This window comes from Scleropages formosus, chromosome 17 (assembly GCF_900964775.1).
Source record: "Scleropages formosus chromosome 17, fSclFor1.1, whole genome shotgun sequence".
NCBI classification, from domain to species: domain Eukaryota; kingdom Metazoa; phylum Chordata; class Actinopteri; order Osteoglossiformes; family Osteoglossidae; genus Scleropages; species Scleropages formosus.
Genome location: NC_041822.1, coordinates 1,915,924 through 1,936,447, shown reverse-complemented (window position 1 = coordinate 1,936,447; position 20,524 = coordinate 1,915,924). Strand labels below are relative to the sequence as shown.

At 44.3% G+C, this 20,524-nt stretch overlaps 1 protein-coding gene across 3 annotated transcripts in view; it reads right to left on the bottom strand.

Annotated features, from left to right (window-relative positions):
- pip5k1bb (phosphatidylinositol-4-phosphate 5-kinase, type I, beta b) overlaps positions 1–20,524 on the bottom strand; it is a 55,410-nt gene that overhangs the window by 31,630 nt on the left and 3,256 nt on the right. The window contains exon 1 of one of the 3 annotated variants that reach the window (XM_018760060.2): positions 12,415–13,896. The exons of 1 other annotated variant lie outside the window; for it this stretch is intronic. The gene's annotated coding sequence lies outside the window, so the exon portion shown is untranslated. Of the gene's footprint in view, positions 1–8,433; positions 8,456–12,414; positions 13,897–20,524 lie in introns of those variants that run through there. One more of the 3 variants, XM_018760059.2, reaches the window with a different exon arrangement.

Below are 20,524 nucleotides of genomic sequence, written 5' to 3'. Positions count from 1 at the left end.
TTTCCCAAACTGCATCAGGACAGAATAACACAAACTGTCAGATACTGATGCAATGGTTCCCCACCTGGGCTGCAGTGCAGTAAACCTTCACCACAGACCCATACACATGCACTATTTATACAGATCAATAACATCTGCCACACACTGAAATGCAAGCAGCAGCAGCAGCAAAGGCCCCAATAAATTCTGAATTATCATCTAAATTAACTGAAGAAGTCTTCGCAAAACACAGTTTTTGTCATAACAAACTGTAAGTCGCATCACGACTGTTCCAGTGAAATCAGCTTGGTGGTATTTATGCAAGCAGATATAAATGTATTTTTAAAAGTTGACTAAATTATTCTGTTTGTATTTGGCTCAAAGCATATAATACATGTATATTTTATTATACTTTCATGCTATGACATTTGTTTGTTACATTTGTGTACTGTAAATGAATCAGAAATGAAGTAATACATGATCTAACTTGTTTTCCATGATTTTCTTGATTACTGTAATTGTTTTTATGTAACGTTTGTTTTTTCCACAAAAATTGTCACTTTCAGTTTTTCTTCTGTTGTAACACGACACTGCAGTTATTCAACATGTCTGTTTAGCATGTTATTTATGTGAATGTGCTGAACCTTATTGTTGATGACCGAAACTTTCCTCCTTTACTAAATTCCCATATCGTATACACTTTGAGGTTGACTGTGAGAAAATGTGTTGCTTATATAGTACTGTATGTGCTCCTGCTCTCACCTACCTGCATTTTTCATTGCAAGTGTGCAGTTACCCTGTTGTGCTTGTTTTATGGTACCACAGTAAACCAGCAAGAACACCACAAATAAGGAAACGAGACATGATATTGCTGTGTTCAGTCGCCAGCTAACAAGCTGCTTAATCCCAGCTAAGGGCTGGTGTTACCACGCAAATAGCCTGTGTTTCATTTGTAATTATTTGCCATTTGTTTTGGATACCAGCCAGCAAGTGCATAGTTACCTGAGGATATATTGTTTCCTTACATATTAACTGTTTTAAACAAGTTTACCAGTGCTGTGGAGTCGGAGTCATGGAGTTGGAAGCAATTATTGAGTTACTAGAGTTGATAAAAATGCACCGACTCCGACTAAATGTACCATATATGCCGACATATAAAATCAATTCGGCATATAAATCGAACCCCAAAAATTAGAGGCATAATATAGGTTCAGGCCTATATTCGCCGGATAAAGCGACCCCCAAAATAAGGTGCAACTTTTGGGCAGTTCTGAGGAGTCAGAGTCGTGGAGTCATGAGCAATTATTGGGTTACTTAAGTCGGAGTCGGAGGTTTTGTGTACCGCCTCCACAGCCCTGATTTTAGCACGCTATGATAGGTATTACAGAATAAGGCAGTATAGGGAAACAAGTTTCCTGCATTGCTCAAACATACTTGCTCAGAAAAGCCAGGTTTTCATGAGGATTACAGTTGCAAATAGTGGTGTTACGAAACATGCTCCAAGGTGAAATGTTCTGAGTCTGATATCTCTCTTAACACTCTGACCCCAATTAAGAAATCATGAGGAAATGACTGTGTGCATAATTTTCTCTGAGCAGTCTCAGTGCAAGCAGCAAACTCAAGTAAGAGTACAACATTAACCTAACATTGTTTAGCATAGTAGAAACTCCGGTATACATTGAATAAAGGGTTTAATTACTGCTTCTTCACTTACTTTACTTCTGTCAGTTGATCTTTGCTTGCTTTTCTAAATTTTATGCAGCCTTGTTCTCCTTGCAGGTCTCTCTCTCTGCTCTCCCTCTCTAGCGTTACTTTCTCTTCCCATTTATCCAATCAGTCTTTTCTTGACAGCCACATTACATAGGCCCTCACTAAAACCAGTCATGCACCGTCAGGTCTTGAGCTGTATAAACAACATTTTCTCTCCTAATCAGAAATTAAATTAATTAATTAATCAGAAGTTAAATAAAAAATCAGTTACCCTGGCTGTAGACTAAGGGTGGGTTTAATTTTGTACAAGAAGCAGAGGAGCCAATACTGATTCGCAGCTCACTGGTTGCTGTTAGAAAAATATTCTTTTCTGTAATGTTTGTACAACATTGCAACTGAAATAATGCAGTATTAGAAACAATGTATTTGACAGTGAAATACTGTAATATTGACAAGAGTCTTGCAGGTTCACCAGTTCTGATCTCTGCTGAGCAACACTTCGGCTCGACTAGAATGATGCATGCAAATGTCATCTCTTCCTAAAGCTCACCACAGAAAATCCCTCCAGTAAAACAGTGAAAATCTTTGACATACTATGACAATATCCGACGTAATATTTATTACATAATATATGAGACATGATAATATCTTTGTGAAAATGTGTGTTGTTTCAGAGAGCAGGATGAAAGACACATAAAACTCAGGATCTTACTGACAGTTTATTGCTGCCACCATTCATTGTCTTTAACAGACAGAATATTACATTAACTCATTTAGCTGACACTTTTCTCCAAAGCAACTTTCAAAATTAAGGTTACAATTATTTACCTATTCATACAGCAGGGTAATTTTAGCAGAGCAATTTTGTGTAAGTACCTTACTTGAGGACAGTATAGCAGGGGGAGGGGATCAAACCTGCAACTTTTAGATCCAAAGGTCATAGCACTAGCTACTATGCTACCAGCTGTTATGGTACTTTAAGGCCTCTGAAAGTAACCTCTGTTTGGTTTAATAGCTACACTACAGCTGGTGGCGTAGCTCTTAGTGCTACTGACTTTGGGCCCAAAGGTCAAAGGTTCCAAGCCTACCTCCAGCTGTAGTATCCAAAAGCAAGGCACTTAGTCTAAGTTGCTTCAGATAAAAGTGTAAGCTCAATGAATAAAAATGTACACCTTCTCATTTAATGAACACCCTATGTGTTCATGAGGACTTTGCCATCTGGTCCCATTTCCAGCCTCAGCTGGGCTCCCCATCCTGTCCCTCCTGCCTGTCTCCAAGGAGGCCATTGCACCCTCACTCCCTCATGTTACTTATTCCAGGGGAGGCCTGCGCCATTTTTTTCAGGACAAAGGGGCCACTGTGCCACACCCATGTGCCTACACCTGGCTGACACACCTGAGTGCGTGGGCTTGTCAGGTGTGCTGGAGAGAAAAGGAAGAAACGACCGTCGAGTATGCATTAAAAGCATTCATTCTACATGCACCTACCTACAGTATGTAAAGTATGCTGGTTCGAACAGAGACATCAGACAAGCTGAAGAAATGCACTTCTGTTTCCACTGAGCTGTATATCGCTTTGGATAAAAGTATCCGCTAAATTAATAAATGAAAATGTGCGCTCTTTACAGTAAAAAAAATCAAATATCACTGATCTGGTTAACACAAGCCCCTGGAAATGATCCACAGAGGAACCAGAAAGGACGCAGCATTTCATGACTGTATAAACCCAATTACACCTGCTCATGCTATGTACCGTAAACACTCAAAGGTACCCTACCACCGTACAGCCGTGGGCCCATAAACCATAACAGCTTTCTTCCTGGCCAGGATGATAGCTGACCTCTTGAATGTTATCCAGTATTTCCTTGTAAAATTTTTTAAAAACACCATACAGTATTTTCACAGCTACTCCAAATTATGCTACGGGAAAAATCACTGATAGACCAGACTAAGCCATCTTAACCAACTAAACCATCTTAATCAATGAACCATACAACGGTAACTACAATGCTATGGCACTATACTGTACTACTCTGCTCTACTCTAGTATCGTACTCACTCAACACACTCTAAACCCTGCCTCAGAGAAGTCATGTGACTGGGCCGGTTTAAATCCAGGAGCACATCCCTTCCTTTAGCGTGTCAGTATATTTAGTTGGGCCTACGTTATACGTGTCAAGTAGGTTAGAATTTGTTTTTTGCTTGAATCACTTATGCATCAGATATTAGCATACTGGCCTGAGAATTTTTTTCTTTTGAGGAAATTTGAAGAACACAGTTTTACTGGAAATGTGTGCCACGCCCACACCTTCGAGCCGACACGGAACACCTGGGAGGCAGCGCACACTGGGGCATAAAAGGCTGCGTCAGACCAGCAGCTGATGCGGAACCTTGTTCAGCCTTGTTGTTTGCGACCTCCTAGCTCTTCTAATACCTGTTCCCTAACGCCTTCCCCGATCCTGTCCCTCGTTCCCATGATCCTGCACCTTTATGATCATCGACCTCTTGCCTGTGTACCGACCTCGCCCTTTGGATTCTCCCTGTAACAACGTTTGCACCTCGAAGACTAATTGCCTGTTCCTTGACCACCTCTCTTGGATATCCCTGAATACACCACGTATACCGCTCTACACTTGGGTCCGCCGCTTCCTTCCGGAACCAGACATGACAGAAGGTTCCACCTCGAATACGGACCCAGCGGAGCTGAACTGTCTACAGGCGGAGTTGGACTCTGGCGAAGCACGCATGGAAGGTATATAACAGACGCTCTACAAACTCATTACCTCCTACAACGAAGTGGTAAGTGTGCTGAACACGTCGCGAGCACTCGCGCCGCCCATTGCGAAACGCACAGCCGGTCCTGCAGCATCTGACTCACCGAACACAACGCCGCCTCTACCACGCATTTTCCACTTGTCTCCCCCAGCAGCTTTGACGGGACCCCGGCTCAATGTGCAGGTTTCTTGTTTCAATGCGAACTCCTTTTTTCCAGTATGTCCCTTGTTTACAGCACCGAACAGAGCCGGATCACCTACATACTCTCCCTGCTCACGGGCAGAGCGTTTGATAGGGCGATAGCAGTCTGGACAAATGACTCACCCAGCACATATGCTCAGTTCAAGAGCCATTTCCTTGCCGTTTTTGGACTGGTTCACCCAGAAGAACATCTGAGTGAAAAACTTATGGACTTACAACAAGGTAACCGACCCGTGGCAGATTACGCCATAGAATTCCGTACCCTCGCGGAGTGCAGCTGTTGGGGCGAGAAAGCTTTGTTAGCTGGTTTTCGCGGCGGTCTAAACCCACACATCCGCAAAGAAATGGCGTTCTGGGGAGAAAGATGGACCCTAGATCGGTTCTTAGAAACCGCTGTTGCCTTGAATCACCAGATCAGAATCCAAGAAACAGTCTCAGAACCTGCCCCAGAAAAATGCTGTCCCGCTCAGGAGGAAGCAGAGCCGATGCGGTTGGGGCATGGGCGCCTGTCCTCTGTAGAACGTCAGCAAAGACTACAAAAGCACCTGTGTCTCTACTGCGGCGACCCCGGTCACTTCCGTCTCCAGTGCCCTGTCTGCCCTGAGGCTAAGGTGAGTGGAACCCTTTGTTGTAACCGCCTTGCTGTACCCGTTATGTTGTCATGGGGCTCAGGGCAGGTAAAGACTCAAGCCATGGTCGATTCGGGAGCAGCAGGGTGCTTCATGGACGTTGGTTTTGCTTGGGCTCATAGCATCCCTTTCAAACCCATTGAGAGGTGTCTCAAAGTGAAAGCCCTGGATGGCCAGCCCCTAGGGCGAGGTTTTATGGACCACCAGACGGCACTAGTGACCGTGAGTGTGGGGGTATGTCACCAAGAAATGTTGCAATTTTATTTGATTACTTCTCCGGAGTTTCCCCTGATTCTAGGGTTCCCCTGGCTCTCCCACCATGACCCTGTTTTTCAGTGGAGTACTAGGGAGTTGGTGGCTTGGGGACCCCAATGTGAGAGGACATGCTTAAAATTACCTTGCCGAGCTACGTCCATAGAAGGCTCACAATCTGCCCCGCAGGTGCTAGTTCCCCCCGAGTATCAGGATCTGGCCGAGATTTTCAGCAAAAGACAAGCATCCGAGCTACCACCGCATCGCCCGTGGGACTGTGCAATCGACCTCCTGCCAGGTACCACAGCTCCTCGCAGTCGCATTTATCCCTTGTTCAGACCCGAGCAAATAGCCTTACAGAAGTATATCACCGAAGCATTAGAAGCAGGAATCATACGTCCATCCACGTCCCCCGCGTCTGCTGGTTTTTTTTCATCAAAAAAAAAGATGGGGGGGCTACGCCCATGTATTGACTATCGGGGGCTGAATAGCATTAGAGTGAAATAACCACATCCCCTGCCTTTGATCACGGCCTCCCTTGAGAACATCCAGCAGGCGCAGTGGTTCACGAAGCTAGACCTGAGAAGTGCATACAATCTGGTCCGTATCCGGGAGGGTGATGAATGGAAGACTGCATTCAGTACCACCCTGGGTCATGCCTTCAGTACCTGGTTATGCCTTTTGGCCTTGCAAACGCACCCAGCGTCTTCCAGGCGTTTGTGAATCATGTGGTCGGGGACATGATCAACAATGGCATCCTTGTATACCTTGACGATATCTTGATCTATTCTGATACGATGGCCAGGCATGTACTGACTATCAGACAGGTGCTCCAGCGACTGTTGCAGAACAGATTATATGTGAAGTTGGAGAAGTGTGAATTCCAAAGGAGCAAGTCTCCTTCTTGGGGTTCATACTCACCCGAGACGGCATTGCTATGGATCCCGGAAAAGTCCAGACCATCCAGCAATGGCCTCGCCTCACCACCACTAAGGCTCTCCAGCGGTTTTTGAGGTTCTCGAATTTTTACCGCCGGTTCATCAGGAACTTCAGCACGATCGTCACCCCATTGACAGCGCTTACAGCAAGTAAAACCCCTCGTCTCCTGTGGAACCAAGAAGCCCAACGAGCCTTCAAGACCCTCAAGCATAAGTTTTCTACAGCCCCCATCCTGCATCAACCGGACCCGGAGTTGCCATTCATGGTTGAGGTGGATGCCTCGGAGTCAAGGGTAGGCACTGTTCTCTCACAGAGGCAAGGTATGCCCGCGAAGCTGTATCCATGTGCCTTTTTTTCCAGGAAACTGTCTGATGCCGAACGAAACTACGACATAGGGAATAGAGAACTGCTAGCAATCAAGTTAGCCCTAGAAGAGTGGTGACATTGGTTGGAAGGGCACAAACTCTTTTTTGGTACTTACAGATCATAAGAATTTACAATATCTGCAGACAGCACAGCACCTCAACACACATCAGGCCAGGTGGGCATTGTTCTTTTCTCGATTCAACTTTACTGTCACTTACCGACCAGGTCCTAGAAACATCAAAGTGGACGCCCTTTCACGACACCATGATGAAACACAGGATGTTCCAAATCCAGACTACATCCTGCCCAGATCCTGCTTCGTAGCACCAGTTCAGTGGGACTTCACCCAGGACCTCACCCAAGCACAAAAAGCGGACCCCGAACCACCAGGTAAACCTTCCGGAAAACAATACGTCCCCCCAGGTCTGAGAACTACGCTCCTACAATGGGCCCATGACCATCCAGCTGCGGGACACCCGTGGTTTGGGAAGACCCAGGCAAGAATACAGCAGCTCTACTGGTGGCCGTCCCTCCGGGAGGACATACAGGACTACGTCTGAGCTTGTCCGGTCTGTGCTCAGTCCAAGGCTTCAAATCAGAGACCAGCAGGGCTCCTGGAACCTCTGCCAGTGCCCAACCGTCCCTGGACACACATAGCGTTAGATTTCTTGGTGGACCTCCCTCCGTCCGACAGTAAGACCACCATATTGACTGTAATAGATCGGTTTTCCAAGGGCTGTCGCTTGATTCCTCTGCCCAAGCTCCCCTCCGCCTTGGAGACCGCAGAGCTGCTGTTTCATCATGTATTTCGGCTCTACGGCATACCCGAAGACATAGTGTCCGACCGGGGTCCTCGTTCATATCTCGTGTCTGGAGGGCTTTTTGGAAAAAACTCGGGGTCACGGTGAGTATGATATCGGGATACTATCCTCAAGCCAATGGGCAGGTAGAATGGCTACAACAAGATATCGGTCGGCTCCTCAGAAGCTACTGCCTTGAACACTCAAATCACTGGGTTCAATATCTTCCGTGGACAGAATATGCCCACAATACGCTGACCCATACCTCTACAGGTGCTTCCCCATTCCAGTGCATCTTAGGGTACCAGCCACCACTGTTCCCCTGGCAACCGGGATCCAGCGATGTGCCTGCTGTGGACACCTGGTACCGGACCAGCAGCGAGGTATGGGCACCTGTAAGTCGACACCTCCTAGAATCTCAAACCCGAATCAAGCATCAAGCCAATCGAGATCGGCGGCCCCTCTCCCTCACACCAGGACAGAGGGTATGGTTATCAACCTGGAGTCTCCAAGGACCCTACATGTTGAAGAAACTCAACCCAAAGTACATTGGACCCTTCAAGATTACCCGCAGCATAACCCCGCTCTTGTATCACCTGCAACTGCCCCAACATCTACGAACACATCCAATGTTCCACATGTCCTTCCTCAAGCCCTTGGCCACCTCATTACACCAACCAGCAACAGCGCTGCCGGCCCCGATACTCCTGCCTGACGGTGGCGCTCCTGGATTCCCGGCGCCACGGAGGGGTCCTTCAGTATCTGGTAGATTGGGAAGGATACGGGCCAGAGGAACGTTGCTGGGTGGCGGCACGAGACATCCTGGATCCGAGCCTCATCACCGACTTCCACAGGAATCATCCGGATTGGCCCGCGCCCCGGCCTCGGAGCTGTCCCCCTGGTCGCCCTCAAGTGTTAGGGGCTGCTCCTGGGGGGGTACTGCCATGCCCACACCTTCGAGCCAACACGGAACACCTGGGAGGCAGCGCACACTGGGGCATAAAAGACTGCGTCAGACCAGCAGCTGATGCGGAACCTTGTTCAGCCTTGTTGTTTGCGACCTCCTAGCTCTTCTAATTCCTGTTCCCTAATGCCTTCCCCGATCCCGTCCCTTGTTCCCATGATCCTGCACCTTTATGATCATCGACCTCTTGCCTGTGTACCGACCTCGCCCTTTGGATTCTCCCTGTAACAACGTTTGCACCTCGAAGACTAATTGCCTGTTCTTTGACCACCTCTCTTGGATTTCCCTGAATACACCATGTATACCGCTCTGCACTTGGATCCGCCGCTTCCTTCCGGAACCAGACATGACAATGTGCAGTATTAACCTCCCTGAACTCAAAGAACGTTGTAATATAGTTTTTAAAGAAACTTATAAGAATTTCCAAATGAGACATAGTAAATTTGAGATGTAGATGGACAGGGCTCAAGAACGAGCCACTGGAGACGGTGGAAGAGGGGACACAAACTGGTTATAAGTAGCTACAGCATGCCTTTCCCTGAACAATGAATGTGTTCTTGTCTTAGCTTCATATATGCCATTGCCTTTAAAAGCAACACTCAGCAGACATGTTTGTGCTGAAATTCAGTTTAAACAGCATGGAAATAGGCATTGCCATTGCATGGCATTTTCTTTACATAATGTATGCAGAGGCCTACATTACAGAAATGGTTTTTATCTATTTATTTCCTCCTGCCAGAATAGTGTTCCTCACTGCAGTTCCTCAACTTTCCCCTTATAAGGCCTGCTGTTTGGCCTCAATAACTTTGCTTCTGCAACTTACTGCACGTATTTTGATTTGCCTTGAGCTACATGATAACATGTAATAATGACTATAATTACCTTTGATAGATTGTTTAAGAAAAGGCTGATTCCAGGCAAAATAACACCAAAATGAATATTTGACATTTCACCTGCAGCAGTCTGAATCCATCCATCCATTTTCAATAACCACTTGTACTGATCAAGGTTGCGGAGAAGACTAAGATATGGTGACAATATTTGTTTTTAATGCTTCCGACTTATTACTGAACTGAATGCATTCCTTCATATGAGAAGCTAATATTAGCAATATGGCAAACTGTCAAAATCTGTCTTAAAAACAGAGAATGCACTCAACTTGACCCATTTTGCTTTAGCAAACTCTTCTGTGAAGACTTTACTTCTGTAATTGTATATTTTTAAGTATTACAGCATTTTTTCAGGTTCTTGTGTAAAATTCTCATGCATATCCTGTTACAAAAGGGTTCCTGGTGAACCGAATTTTAAAGTAATTTTGAATTCAGAGCATGTAAATCGGGGGTTGCAGTGGCACGGTGGCGCAGCAGGATTCGCCGGGTCCCACTTTCTGGCAGGTCTGGGGTTTGAGTTCTGCTTGGGATGCCTTGCGACAGACTGGCATCCCGTTCTGGGTGCGTTCCCGCCCCCCTCCATCCTTACGCCCTATGTTGCTGGGTTAGGCTCCGGTTTGCTGCGATCCCGCTTGGGAAAAGTGGCTTCAGCTGGTGTGTGAGTATGTAAGACTACAACCAGAAAGGCGAGACATCTAACTGTAACAAAAAACTCAATTAATCATTGAGATTTGGTGTACACATACCATAGCAAACACACACACACCATCTGAACCGCTCGTCCCGTACAGGGTCGCGGGGAGCCGGTGCCTAATCCAGCAACAGAGGGCATAAGGCTGGAGGGGGAGGGGACACACCCAGAACGGGACATTAGTCTGTTGCAAGGCACCCCAAGCGGGACTCGAACCCCAGACCCACTGGAGAGCAGGACCTGGCTCAAGCCACTGCACCACTGCACTGCTGCACCACCATACCCCCCTCTATAGTAAACATCAAAATGTAATGCTTTATTGCATAGGACATCCTTTATTGCATAGGACATACCAAATGTCTCACAGAGTTGCTAAGTTACTAAGCAGTTGAACCCCAGGCCAAAATCCGAAAATCATTTCTCTCTTCACACACACACACACACACACACACACACACACACACACACACACACACACATTTTCAGAACCGCTCGTCCCACACAGAGTCGCGGGAAACCGGAGCCTACCCGGCAACTGAGGGCGTAAGGCCGGAGGGGGAGGGTACACACCCAGGATGGGACGCCAGTCTGCCGCGAGGCACCCCAAGCAGGACTCGAACCCCAGACCCACCAGAGAGCAGGACCCGGTCCAACCCACTGCATCACCGCACCCCCTCTCACACACACAAAACACACTTTTTTCAAACGAAGTTCAACAAAAAAGGAGTCATCAGAGCTACCACAAGGTGGTACACTCAGGAGCAGGGATGATATTGCAGACCTCATATGGAGATCCTGCAGATCCTCAGCATTGTTTCTGAGCGATTGCAAGGTTCACCCTGGCCAGATCCTCAGCACTCAGACTAAAACAATAACTCAGAGCAATGCCAGTGCTGCCAAAACTGAAACATCACAGCCAACCCCTGTCTTCAGCTCCTGCCAGACAGTACATCATCCTGATGATCACCACCTTCATCCTCATCATCCTGACACTTGCTCTGTTTTGCTCTGCACAGACAAGAGCTTCCCAAGAAGGTTATAAGATATACAGACGTCGAACATTGGCCCTACAGTGTTGTGAGTCGAGAGCTTGACGAGGGGAAGGGTGTTGGCAAGGTGCTGGAGAGGTCACAAAAGGATTGTGGGCATCATGTTAGTACAGTTAACATTGTTAGGTAGCTTAGGTAGCACTTAGCTTAAAATGTAAACCTTTCATTCAAATTATTAGTTTGACTTCCAGAGCAAACAAGTGTTTAGTTAGTATCAACATTCATAATAAGCTGTTAAATAAATTCATGAACTTCATGCACACTTTTTGTGCCATCTAGCCTACTTAGCTGCTGCTCGGTGGCAGCTAGAAAGCGGGAACTAAATGACCTGATTAGTTTATCACAAGCTGTGCTTCTGAAGTTACCAACTCTGAGAGCAAACAATGGTCCTCTTTATGATTTTGCAGTGGCATGAGAATGGATACAGCTTTTTATCCAATTATGTACTATGCTATGAGAATTCTGAGTCACTCTGAGCCCACAAATTAGAATGTTATGTAGGTGGAAATATAATTAAAAGGTCTAATGTTGTCATTTTCTGTTGTTCCTCTTTAACTAAAATGTATATGCAAAGACATCGTGTTGACAAAGCAAAGTGGAACTTCCAGTTTAATTAAATTTTAAAAAAATTCTGACAGGGTAGGTGATGGCAGACAGACAGATGGAAAGCAACGTCTCACACACACACACACAGAGGCTGATGGCAGCTGCCCTCAGGCCGCGCTTCAGTGTCTGCATCCAGTACCCATCTCAGTTTGCGTTTTGCTCGGTCACGCTGGGCCAGAGCAGCCCACAGCAGCGACTGACTGGCGCATTTTTCTCAAGGGTTGCTGTCAATGTGCTGTCAAAACCCAAAATTTCCCCTGATAGAGGCAAATAAGTTCATTCTGAAGTTTATCCTGAGCAGAACTATAAGGTTCTGTGTGCGGAGGGCTCTGATAAATACGTAAAAAAGCCTTAATAAAATAAAAACAATTGCTGGGCAAACTATTTTATCTGAACGACCTTATTAGCTTAGGATGTACTGCAACAAAGTTAAACTGGACCTTTAACAAAATACACTGAAAGATGACTAGAAATGGAAAAAATTCGAGCTGAAAATAAAATCAATGGTAACAAAGAGAAAAGCAAACAAGCTGCTTCTTATCATATTAGATGTGAGGAAAACACCTGTAAGCGACACGCTGGCTGCCACGTGAGCACCCCGATGGACTGCCTACAGATACAAACAAGGGAAACATGTGACCATGACATGAAATATTAATAACTCAGAGAGTAATGCAGGTAATTTTGAGGAGCATATATCAACTGAGGAATTTGGTCACGGGGTTGTCAGACCACTCCTTTGCTGATGTAATGAAAGCAGCATTGACTTGATCCAAACATTGTGAAACTGAATTTCCTCCAGACTGTCTGAATGAAGCGGATATTCCAGCCGGTCAGTTCACACATTCCATGTTCCTGCAACCGTTCCATGTACATTTCATTCTGTTTATTGGGCAGAACTGACTCAATACATGACACCCCAGGAAAATCCAGGATCATGGGGCAGAATCTGGCATTCAGGGTCATAATAATAAAGGAAACAAGTTTATTCCAGTCATGCCCTGTCTTATTATCCGAGTACATAATGCCACACATTAACAACGTGGGAGTTTCCATGATGTTAGACACATAGACAAAAGTAGCTTCCATTCAGAATGATACCATTTTGTTTGCAAATCAATTAACAAGCATTCGCTTTATCGTAAATGTGAGTCGGGCCACGGTGGAAGTTCCACTAGCAGCACTGTTGTCAACAAATATAGAGTTATTTCCTGTGCTTTTTTTCTATGTAACTTCCACAAACTAAAAAAAAAAAAAAACAGAGGAAAAAGAAGAGAGGTGAAATGAGAAATGCACCTTTTCCTCAGTTGTGCATAGTCTGAGGAAGCAAAGGAAGCACAAGGTAAAGGTAATCTTAGGAATTTCAATGTGTTTCCATTACACACAGTTGTTTTGCAACTTCTGCTCATAGTTGCAGTTATCAGTTTTTTTATACAGTGACAGCTCCTTTGGTCCAAGCCAAACTGCAGTCACTATTGCTGTGATTTGGCTTTCATATCACTGTTCTGGGTTTCCTCTATTCAACAGTATTTCAAAAGAGCACTAATATCTACTAAGTCAAGAATTACAACTTAAAACTAAAGAAACCTCAAAAAAGTTTTCAAAAATTGCTAACCTCAGCTGCTCTTTTGACATTACTCATTTGATTCCCTGTCTAAACTAATGTCATACTACAGTACAGATATATCCCGGTATATGGAGCGGGGTTTGAAAAGTTACACCTATGTTCAGTATATGGACCAACTGCTCTCAGTATCAGGTACTTTTTTCAGTGCTTGGGGAGACTTTTCCCTGATAATGTAGAAGTTGCGAGCCAATGAGGCGCAGATTTTTCAACAATGATGCAGAAGTTGTGAGCCGATCAGGCTCAGACATTTCAACAATCATGTAGAAATCGTGAACCAATCAGGGACAGACTTTTCAACAATGGTGTAGAAGTTGTGACCCAATCAGGCTCAGACTTTTCAATAATGATGTAGAAGTCGTGAACCAATCAGGAACAGACTTTTCAACAATAATTTAGAGTCATGAGCCGATCAAGCACAGACTTTTCAACAATTCGTTATATGATGAGTATAATACATAACCTTTTCTTAATTTTGCAATGTTTTTCAAGTTCTTTTATAACAGTTTTGAGAAGTGTATATTGTCTTTACATTTTTTTGTTCAAGTACCCCTCTAGATTTACAAGGGGTCTAAAAATTCACTCCTTCTGACTCACTTACCTTTACATTTACATTTATTCATTGTAGCAGACGCTTTTGTCCAAAGTGACGTACATCTCAGCAAAAGTACAATTTATGCATTACATTAAGATCTCCCTGATCTTGAAAGGGCTAAAAATGTATAAGTGTTTGCTATGTTTAATAATTTTAATAATTTGTTTAATAATGGAATAGCATTATAGGGATGAGGCTACTCATGTGATGTAAACTGGCTCATGTGGTGGAAAAAAGGACAAAATGAATGTATTCTAGAATCACTGTCTGCATACAAATCTCTCATTCTATTAGCGCAATGTAATGTTTTGTACTGTTCTCTGAGATGTACATCACTTTGGATAAAGGTGTCTGCTAAATGAATAAATGTAAATATAAATGTACTGTATATGTCTTCGAGTCCCGCTTGGGGTGCCTTGCGACGGACTGGCTTCCCGTCCTGGGTGTGTCCCCTTCCCCTCCAGCCTTACGCCCTGTGTTGCCGGGTTAGGCTCCGGCTCCCCGCGACCCTGTATGGGACAAGAGGTTTCAGATGATGTGCGTGTGTGTGTGTGTGTGTGTGTGTGTGTGTGTGTGTCTTTTATATGTTTACGTGTACTTACAGTACAGTAGTTAAATAAAAGTAAAATTTATGCCCTAATTTAGTCTTCGTTAATTTCCTTCTTGATTATGTTTAATATCTCATAATCCTAAAGTTTTGATTACTATTTCTTCAGATTGTTTCTAAGTATTTGGAGGGTGTTGGTAGAAATATTTGGGCGTGTCCATAAAGCCCAGGAATGCATCACTTTTTCCCCATTTAAAATAATGGGAAAGGACATCCCAGTTAAGAGACTCTTGGTATACGGACTGTTTCCAGAAACAAATAAGGTCAGTCTAACGGGGATACCTGTAATACATATTATATTTTATTTTTACCTTGTATTTTTTCTAGATGAGAGAGTCGAGAGTTTAAACTTGCTCCGTCCCTTTGAACCAAAAAAAAAAAAAAAAAAAGATCTGGAGTTTATCCTAAGCAAAACAACTTTGCAAAAAACATAATTAAAAAAAAAATGTAGAAAATACTTCTGCCTAATACTTGTTGAAAGAAGAAAGGAGAGGGTATTGCTTTGTGTGGCAATAAAAGGTGTGCTAGATGGGGATGACAAGCATTCCAAAGTCCATATGACATTCTACTTGCTTAGGATGTGCTCCAGAACAAAATGCATAACGAAAATGTCAAAATGACCCACTCCAGCACAAGATTCTATGACTAAACATAAATTCAATCAAATAACCCAATTAATAAGATCCCTAGGCTAGGTTTGGTCTGGGAGGAAAAATCCGCAGTACATGGACGTGTGTAAATAAACGCACAATTGGCCTGTGGTCAGTGAATGAAGATGTCATACCTGGACTGTGTACTTTAAGAGGGAAGGGATGAGACTGGAGCAAAAGCCATCGTTCATTAATAAAAGGCACAGACGCGGAGTTATGTGATTGTCACAATTGTGCCAAGACAGAAAAAGTACAGACTATTTAAACATATCAAATATTCAACATTCTGTAATGGAAAATGTACCAGTTTCCATTAAGTATTCAAGTCAGCCAAAGTCAAGCGATTTCTTATGTACCACCGCGTTTACATACTCCTTGACGATTTCTTCCTGATCGCCGTTCACCGAGCATGCACAGCTCCTCGTTCCCATCACGCCCTAACCACGGCCTGCCCGTGCTGACCACATATCTTGCCTAAACCAATAGCTGTTTCCATGGAAACGAAAGTGAAACAATACCTAGGAAGTACAATGCAAAAAAATCTTTGAAGCAGGAAGCGAGAAGAAGATAATGTACGTACGTTCTCGGCGCTGTGGATTCGGCAGCGTGGCAGAGCACAGCGGCTGTACCGATTTAACAAGGTGCCATACGTCAGTAGTTCCAGTACAGCTTAATGAGGATGAGAATGTAACAAAGAGTAACGTTGTGCAGCTAAGGCCACGGCATAACAGAATCTATGGCCCGTGTTTGGAGGATTTTCACCTTTCTCACCTTGTACATTCATTTCTTTTCTTCGCTGACTGTCTCAAATAAAAGCGCTCTAACCAAACATGAGTGAATAAACATACGCCGCATAGAGCCTGATGACGTAGACATGGCCGGCGTTGGTGTGGCAACTGACAAAGCAGGATACAAAGGAGGAAACACCTCACATGTCGCTGAAATTTATCTAGTTCCAGAAAAATCAACCTATTGAAAATGGTTCCATGGAACACAGATCTTTCTGTATGATATTTTATGCTGCACAATAGAAAAAAAATGCAACTACAAATAATGCACTCTGCTGGCTGTATCCAAGCAGCTCAAAGCTACAACTTGGAATTATCACAGAATTAGGCCATTAGGCAGAATGAGGCTGTTAGGCTTTTAGATAATGTACAAAGAAGTGTAGTGATGGTGTAGAGTTATTTCAAAAAGTGATGAACCTGTCTATCGTTACAAGTACTGACATTCAGAGATCCAGAAGGCCAGAAAAAACCACTGCCTGCACCAGCATCAACATCTGAGAGCTTTCCTGTTCCACTAACAGAAAGATGCCTTTGAAAAAAGCGAAACACCAAAGCAAACTAAATTATGAGACAGGAAAACAAAGTCAGACCACACGTTAGAAACATAATATACACAAAAACATGCAAAAAGGCCACTTGAACTGGCTCAGAGTGAGCGGATGAGAGCGTTTTCTGGCAGACACCTGGTCACGGGGAAAAATACCAAACAAAGGGAAGCATTTACACTGTGCAGGCCGGGCGAACACAGCCTGGTCATTGAGACGGCCAGACTCTGGCAGAGCCAGCTGCCCGGCCAAGACAAGCTGCGATCACAATATCCATTCCCGTGAGCAGAGACAGAGCTCTGTTTCTAAACCTCAAAGCTTCAGGTACGCAAAGGTGCTGTACTTCCCCGTAAAAAGTTCAGGAATTCACCAGAAAAAAAGCAGCTCTAGTCCTGCTAGGTATGAAGTTGCACCAAGGACGGAGTCAAAGAAACGAACGAGGACGGCGTTTGTAGAAACAAGACATAAATCGTTGTGCTCTGAACCCAAATTGTGTCATCATGAAATCTTCGAATGTCATTCACACCAGCTAGGCTAAAGATGGCTCCGACATCCATTTGCACTCGTAAAAGTGCTCTGCTCTACTGTGATGACACGGGATTCAATTATGCAACTTTATGCAACTACCATCTTATGCAACTAGTTTAACAGCAAACAGAAGCTGTATTTTTCCCCTAACACAGTTGTAACTCAGGCTCGGGATTGAATTAGGCTATTAATGTTATCTGAGGCTTTTCCCTTTCCGAAACGTCCTTTTCGTTTTCATTAAATGTGTAACATGAGTATAACTAAAGTAAAACCCGTGTAACACACAACTAAACAAGACACTTGAGTGTGAGGCCCCTCTGTTACAACATGCCAATAATTCATCATCTGTACTGTTCTATATTCTGGGATTTCCTCCCAAAACAGCTTTGATCAACACAATGTTTTAAGGCTTAGACTTTTAGAATAATATGTATTGCAAAATAACAACCGTGCTCATAACATACAAGAAATACACAAACACACACATTTTCTGAAATCACTTGTCCCATACAAGGTCACGGGGAGCCGGAGCCAAACCCGGCAGCACAGGGCGCAAGGCTGGAGGGGGAGGGGACACACCCGGGATGGGACGCCAGTCCATTGCTAGGCACCCCAAGCAGGACTTGAACCCCAGACGCACCAGAGAGCAGGACCCAGCCAAAACCGCTGTCACATCGCATCCCCCTACAAGAACTATATAACTAGTTTTGTTGCTTTGAATGACACCTGAAACACACACACCCTGGACACCATACACAGCTCTGCTGTTGCCCTGGTGACTTTTTTCCTTTAGGTCCCAGCAAGGAATTTGCATCTGCTGCTTTCTTATTCAAACACACTGCCAAAATGACCTTTCATATCTACACCAAAAGAGTTATTTGCACTTGACACAGTCCAGGGCAGGAGAGGTCCAGAGACCTTCACACCTGCAGAATAACATATGAGGGAAAAGAAAAAAAAAAGACTAAATGACACACTACTTGAAGGGAGGCCACAGTGGCAGCAATGGTGAAAACCAGGAAATTACCACATTTGCACTTGGCCAGGCCATGAAGAACTGCTGAACAGGAAAACAAGCGGTTAAAATGTGTGACAAACACCAAAATTAGGAAGACAGTTAAAATCTGGTTCAGTTTCCCATGTCCTCAGCAACAGTTGATAGTGGCTTTAGATGGGTGTTCCTGCAATAAGACATTTACATTTATTTAGCAGACATTTTTCTCCAAAGCAACTTCCAATGAAGTCTACATAGTGTTATCAGCCCAAACACCTTAGTCACCATGGTGACTTACACTGCTAGATACACTACTTACACTGGATCAGTCATCCATACATCAGTGTAACATACTCTCTCTGTCACTCACACACTATGGGTGAACCTGAGCAGCACGTCTTTGGACAGTGGGAGGAAACCAGAGCACTCACAGAAAACCAACACAGAGACGGGGAGAAAATGCAAACTCCGCACAGACTGAGCAGGGATCGAATCCATGTCCTCTCACACCACCCAGGCGCTGTAAGGCAACAGCTGTGGCACTGTGCTGCCCAAGATGACAAATAAATAAGAATGCAAAAAGAACTTTGTATGCCAGAGCTACCAATGTGGCTTTTGCACGTAACGCCGAGAGCACCAGGTGTATGTCACAGAGAAGACAATCTGGCGCTCATTTGGTATGCAGTTCCTTCTGTTATGAACCACCACAGGCATGCTCTGAGATCTAGCCTGGTGATTTTTTTCCCTGCCAGCCTGCTTCATAACACATTCGCTCTATAAATCTGCACCGAGCAGCACCCTCATTGCAGTCCACTGCACATCACCCCACACATGCTTATGAGGGACGCTGCAGCGCGTCTGCAGAGAGACACTGATTTCGTGACGGAAACAAGACTCTCAGCCAAGCGCCACGGCTGAAGGAAAGGCATCCTGCTCTCGAACCATCATCCCATCCCAGACGTAAAAAAGCAAAAATCAGCGCCGCACTTCAGCCACACGGCCGACACAATCTCCCCTCGCCGTCCTCCCACCTTAAGAGGAGCAAACATCCCACTCACTCAGAATCATATAAGGACAAGTAAACAGGCCGAAATGTAGCAAGTCGGAGCTGCGCAGGCCAATTTCCCAGAGGCCACAGCAGAGACATTTCACATCTAGAGCCTAATGTGGTTCCTTACAGAGCGCTCCACAGTGAATATAGAAACAAGTGGGGCTGATGTCAAGCTGTTTGGGTGAGGGTGATTGGGAGGCCCAAACGGAATGTAACATGTCACCGTGGAGACACAACTGAAAGAAGAGTAAACGTTATTCCACACAATGCTCATGCTGCCTTTCCACAATAATGGGGGGAAAATGAGCATAACTCACTTCCTTCTCACACAGCACCCTTCCCTACATGGCTGCCTGAACACACAAAAAAATTATTAAAATTATGTCAACACTGGTTTCAGACAGTGTGTGTGTGTGTGTGTGTGTCAAAGGGGGCAAACTGTTACTGACAAAATGTAATCGAATAAAGTTCTATAATGAAAAGTACTGATACAATAAGTTAACTATTTAATTTCCGTGTATACAACTGAAAAATGCAGCTGAGTAGAATTTGTGTGTTTAAATATAGAGAACACATGTTGTGCTGTGGTCCGCTGAACACTAATACCTGGAGGAGACGTACTTCGTGAAGAATTTCAAAGACAGAGTGATGAACCTCCACTGGATTCAAAGTAAAATAAGAGCAACATAAAGAGGTAGGTCTATGACCATGTTTTGTCATGGCTCCAAAAAAAGAAAAAAAAAAAAAACATTCCTAAATTTACATTAACCTCAAAGTACTGGTCTATTTTAAAAAGCAATTTGTATTTGTGTCTGCTGGAGCAGAGGGTGAATCATGTGAGAAAAAAACAAGAAGGACTTTATCTGATCATTTGTACGGCTGCTAAAAAAATTCAACCCATGTTGTCTTGCCTCTGGGTGAGTTGATTCAACATATCATTGAACCATCTTTGTTTATATACAGTATTGCTCACACTTTATACATTTTGTGACACAGATCCATCACTTTTGTGACAGTGATTTTCTGGGCTAAAATGTCTAATTGCACTATTGGAATAAATTTGGTGATAGACTTGCCTTTACCCTGACAGCTGGTAGCGTATTGGTTGCAGTTACTCCTGTTAGCTCTGAAGATTGTAGGATTGATCCCCACCTCTGGCTGTAGTACCCTTTGAACAAGGTACTTACCCTAAATTGCCCCAGAAAAATTACACAGCTGTATAAACGGGTAAATAACCCTCAATGTTGCAAGTTGCTTTGGAGAAAAGCATCAGCTACACGAATAAATGTGAA